This window comes from Sorex fumeus, unplaced genomic scaffold (genome assembly GCF_029834395.1).
Source record: "Sorex fumeus unplaced genomic scaffold, SorFum_2.1 ptg000149l, whole genome shotgun sequence".
Taxonomy (NCBI): Eukaryota; Metazoa; Chordata; class Mammalia; order Eulipotyphla; family Soricidae; genus Sorex; species Sorex fumeus.
The window spans coordinates 4,942,908-4,948,066 of record NW_026606206.1 but is presented as its reverse complement, the minus strand read 5'-3'; positions in this window follow the sequence as shown (position 1 = coordinate 4,948,066).

Sequence of the window (5,159 nt, the reverse complement as noted above, 5' to 3'; positions counted from 1 at the left end):
TCCAGTATTCAGACACTGTTGGCACCGTGTTGATGAGTATACTTCGGGCTGAGGTGGGGGTAGAGATCTGGTGGGAAAGTGGGTGAGGTGGAGGGTAGGTTGGGGGTCCCCACCTCTGGGACCTGGCGAGGGTGCGGGAGCGGTGAGGTGGGGGTCTCCCTGCTCCTGGAACAAGGTAATGAATTGAATTGTCAACACAGAGCCTTCCCGGCTGGGTCCCAGAGGGATTCTTGTTGGAACAACTGAGGATTTAAGATTTCAGGCTTCCCAGGCAGGGGAGGGGGGCCTGGGGCTCTCTGTCGTTTCCACACCAGCCCCTAATTCCCTCGCTGTGTTCCACCGCTCACAGGCCGACGGGGTGTCCCTGTCCCAGACGGTATCAGGAATGAATTAGTCCGTTTCCCTCTTGTAAGCGATCTTCCTTTTTCTGAGTAAACATCCCCTGGGTTTCTGGGCTGTGTAACTAATGGAGTGCTAAACTCTCAGGGCTGGTTTAAGACTCAGAGTGCACACGTGTTGCCAATCCATCATGCTCCTAATACTAATTAACATAGCAGGGACACAATAAAGCCACAGATCCTACACACATTACCCGGCTCGGGTTACCCTCTCATAACAATCTTGCTTTTGACCCACCGAGAGCCCACTTTGGGGAAAGGAGCTCCAGCCGCTTCTTCCTGGCCAGATCTGCTGCCCCGAATTACAACCTGCCCCTTGCGTCATCACCGCCCTGGTACCGGCTGTCCACGCAGGGATGCAGCCCAGGGCAGCGCCTGAGTTCACAGAGTTGGGTGGTGGGGACTCCCGGTGTCTGACCTGGGCGGGGCTGGGGGAGGTGGGGGAGGAGGGGCTCAGGAGGGTTGGGGGTTGGAAATCTGTCCCAACACCCGGGCAATACTGTTCTCATGGGGTTTCAGGCCCCATCACTTTCCGCAAACCTCTCAAGAAGGTTGTCTGACTAACACCCAAGAATGGCCAAGATTAGTACCAGGAATTTTACTCCATGGCTTGGAGGCCAGCCACACACGCTAGGGGAAAAGGGAGCTCAGATAGTGAAGGGAGCACCAAATAAAGGGTGTTGGGAGGATCCTCCCAGGATGGGAGAAGCATGCTGAAAGTAGACTATAGACCAAACATGATTGCCACTCAATGCCTCTCTTGCAAACCACAGGACCCAAAAAGAGAGAGAACAAAAGGGAATGCCCTTCGACAGAGGCAGGGTGAGATGGGGGGGATGGGGGTGGGAGGGATACTGGGATCCGTGGTGGTGGGAAATGGGCGCTGGTGTAGGGATGGGTATTTGATCATCGTATAATTGAAACCCAAGCACAAAAATTTTTAAGTCTACAACTGTCCCTCATGATGTCTCACTAATAAAAATTAAAAAAAAAAACAAAGAAAAAAATAACCAGTTGTATCCCCCAAAATAGAAGATTGTCTGAGAACTGACTCATTTGATGTTATTTTTTGATTTGGAGGCCACTCCTGGTGGTACTCAGGGCTAATTCCCGGCTCTATGCTCAGGGAATCACTCCTGGCAGGTACTGGGGATTTAACCGGGGTCTGTTGCATGCAAGGCAAGCGCCCCTAACCTCTGTAAGGCTGTCTCTAACCCCAGAGTGAACTCATTTGCTTCTCTGCAAGAGCACCCCTCTCATCCCAAAGCCAGCTGAACCGGAAAGCATCTATCTATTTTGATTGGACGTTGGTTACACGGGTAAACACATCTATGGAAAAAGTCACTGAATTATTATTGAATCACACACTTTATATCTTTCACTATCTATAAATTTTATCCCAATTAAAGAGTTTTTTTTTAAGGGAACAGAGTGATAGTACAGTGGTTGGGGCACTTACCTTGCTCATGGCTTATCCAGGTTTGATCCCCAGAACCACATGTTTTTTCTCAAACCCACCAGGAGTGATCCCTGATGACAGAGCCAGGAATAAGCCCTGAGTACTGCTGAGTGTGGCTCCTAAAACCAACCCCCCCAAAAAAAATAAAAAATGAAACCATCAAAAAATGGCCCCTTGTAGCTGAAGGAACTGGACCTTCCTTCCTTCCTTCCTTCCTTCCTTCCTTCCTTCCTTCCTTCCTTCCTTTCCTCTCTCACTTCCTTCCTTCCCTCGCTCCTTCCCTCTCTCCCTCCTTCCTTCCTTCCTTCCTTCCTTCCTTCCTTCCTTCCTTCCCTCCTTCTTCCCTTCCCTTCCCTTCCCTTCCCTTCCCTTCCCTTCCCTTCCCTTTCCCTCCTCCCTCCCTTCCTCCCTCCCTCCCTCCCTCCCTTCCTTCCTTCCTTCCTTCCTTCCTTCCTTCCTTCCCTCTCTCCTTCCCTCTCTCCTTCCTTCCTTCCTTCCTTCCTTCCTTCCTTCCTTCCTTGCTTCCTTCCTTCCTTCCTTCCTTCTTCCCTTCCCCCTCCCTCCCTCCCTCCCTCCCTTCCTTCCTTCCTTCCTTCCTTCCTTCCTTCCTTCCTTTCCTTCCCTTCCTTCCCTCCTTTCCCTTCCCTTCCTTCCTTCCTTCCTTCCTTTCCTTCCCTTCCCTCCTTTCCCTTCCCTTTCCCTCCTTCCCTCCCTCCCTCCCTCCCTCCCTCCCTTCCTTCCTTCCTTCCTTCCTTCCTTCCTTCTTTTCCTTCCTTCCCTCCTTTCCCTTCCTTCCTTCCTTCCTTCCTTCCTTCCTTCCTTCTTCCCTTCCCTTTCCCTCCCTCCCTTCCTTCCTTCCTTCCTTCCTTCCTTCCTTCCTTCCTTTCCTTCCTTCCCTCCTTTCCCTTCCTTCCTTCCTTCCTTCCTTCCTTCCTTCCTTCCTTCCTTCCTTCCTTCTTCCCTTCCCTTTCCCTCCCTCCCTCCCTCCCTTCCTTCCTTCCTTCCTTCCTTCCTTCCTTCCTTCCTTCCTTCCTTCCTTCCTTTCCTTCCCTTCCTTCCCTCCTTTCCCTTCCCTTCCTTCCTTCCTTCCTTCCTTCCTTCCTTCCTTTCCTTCCCTTCCCTCCTTTCCCTTCCCTTTCCCTCCCCCCCTCCCTCCCTCCCTCCCTCCCTCCCTCCCTTCCTTCCTTCCTTCCTTCCTTCCTTCCTTTCCTTCCTTCCCTCCTTTCCCTTCCTTCCTTCCTTCCTTCCTTCCTTCCTTCCTTCCTTTCCTTCCCTTCCCTCCTTTCCCTTCCCTCTCCCTCCCTCCCTCCCTTCCTTCCTTCCTTCCTTCCTTCCTTCCTTTCCTTCCCTTCCCTTTCCCTCCCTCCCTCCCTCCCTCCCTTCCTTCCTTCCTTCCTTTCCCTCCCTTCCCTCCTTTCCCTTCCCTTTCCCTCCTTCCCTCCCTCCCTCCCTCCCTCCCTTCCTTCCTTCCTTCCTTCCTTCCTTTCCTTCCTTCCCTCCTTTCCCTCCCTTCCTTCCTTCCTTCCTTCCTTCCTTCCTTTCCTTCCCTTCCCTCCTTTCCCTTCCCTCTCCCTCCCTCCCTCCCTCCCTTCCTTCCTTCCTTCCTTCCTTCCTTCCTTCCTTCCTTCCTTTCCTTCCCTTCCCTTTCCCTCCCTCCCTCCCTCCCTCCCTCCCTCCCTCCCTCCCTCCCTCCCTTCCTTCCTTCCTTCCTTCCTTCCTTCCTTCCTTCCTTCCTTCCCTCCCTTTCTTCTTTTTTTTTTTGCCATACCTACACCTGGCAGTACTCAGGTCTTCCTGCTGGCTCTGCCCTCAGGGATCACTCCTGGCAGGACCCAGGGACCATATATGGTGCTTGGATCTAACCCGGGTTAGAAGGGTGCAAGGCAAGCTCCTTACCCCTTGTACTATCTCTCCGGCCCAGGAGTTTCCTGAACGTTTTACTGTCAAAGCAAGATGTATAAACAGATACTCAGGCTCATGAAAGTAGGTACCAAATGACCTCGACTTCCAAATCTGTACTTGTTATTCTCTAATGACAAGAGCTGCTTTAATGATTACAGATGAAACTTACAAAGTAAATTATTCTCCACTTCCTCCCCCCCACAGAAAAAGCATGATCAAACCCATGAGTGATGAAAATTTTTGCTCCAGAAGCATTAGTGTATAAAGTATTAAAAATTCCTCCTTTCAGACGTCTCGTGAAGGAGTGATCCAAAAGGATTATAAAGCGCCTCTGTTTCGGTGTTGAAATGCTCAGCAAACAAATCCTGCCTCATGTGGTCTCCAGCTAAGCTTCCCTCTTCTCAGAGTCCATGATTTAGTGCCCAGCACTGTGCAAAACTGAGCAGGATGTAGAGAAGTTGACAGGTCCAAAGTGCTTACTCCTGTTTCAATCAAAGTGGCTCAGGATTGAGCTATTTCATATTCAGGTCTTTGAGGATGCTTTCTTGAGTTCGATCACAATCACGATCACGACCATCCTGTTGTTCGTCAATTGCCTCGAGCAGGCCCCAGTAACGTCTCCTTTGTCCTAGCCCTGAGATTTTTTAAAAAGTGCCACATTCAGGGCTCTTTCAGGGTTAGGAGAATGAGACCCATCATTGTTACTGGTATTTGGCATATTGGGTACTCTACAGGGAATTTGCCAGACTCTGCCGTGTGGGCAGGCTACATTTGGTAGCCTGCCAGTTTGTCCAAAGTAAGAATGAGATATTAAGATGTCTCACAGCCGCAAATGCTTTCTTGAGTAGGACAGGTTATTAAGCTACAAGATACCTAACAATCAGTTAGTAAATAATCTCCAAGGTGTCTCCTAGCTCTCAAACAGAATGTTTCTCTCTATCATTCTATAGCATGATTAGGAGATATTTACGTGCATACATATCATCATGTGAGAGGTTTTTAAAAATTATCTTTTCATAATCCTTAAAAATCACTTCCTGTTGAAGTATGCCTAACATGGAATGAAGACAAAATATTCATCATGCACAATCTGCAGCGACGCAACTTTTTTTCTTTGGGTGTTTGTTTTGGGGCCACACCTGGCAATGCTCAGGAGTCCCTCCTGGCTCTGCACTAAGGAATCAATCTTGGTGGTTGCTTGGGGGACCATATGGGATGCCAGGGATTGAATCTGGGCCAGCCGTGTGCTAGTGCCTTCCTTAAATGCTGTACTGATCGCTCCAGATGTGATGTAATATTTAACTATAATATATACTTAGTAGTTCTATGACTCTAGTTCTATGACTCCAGTAGGGCTGGAGCGATAGCACAGTGGTAGGGCATTTGCCTTGCGTGCAGCC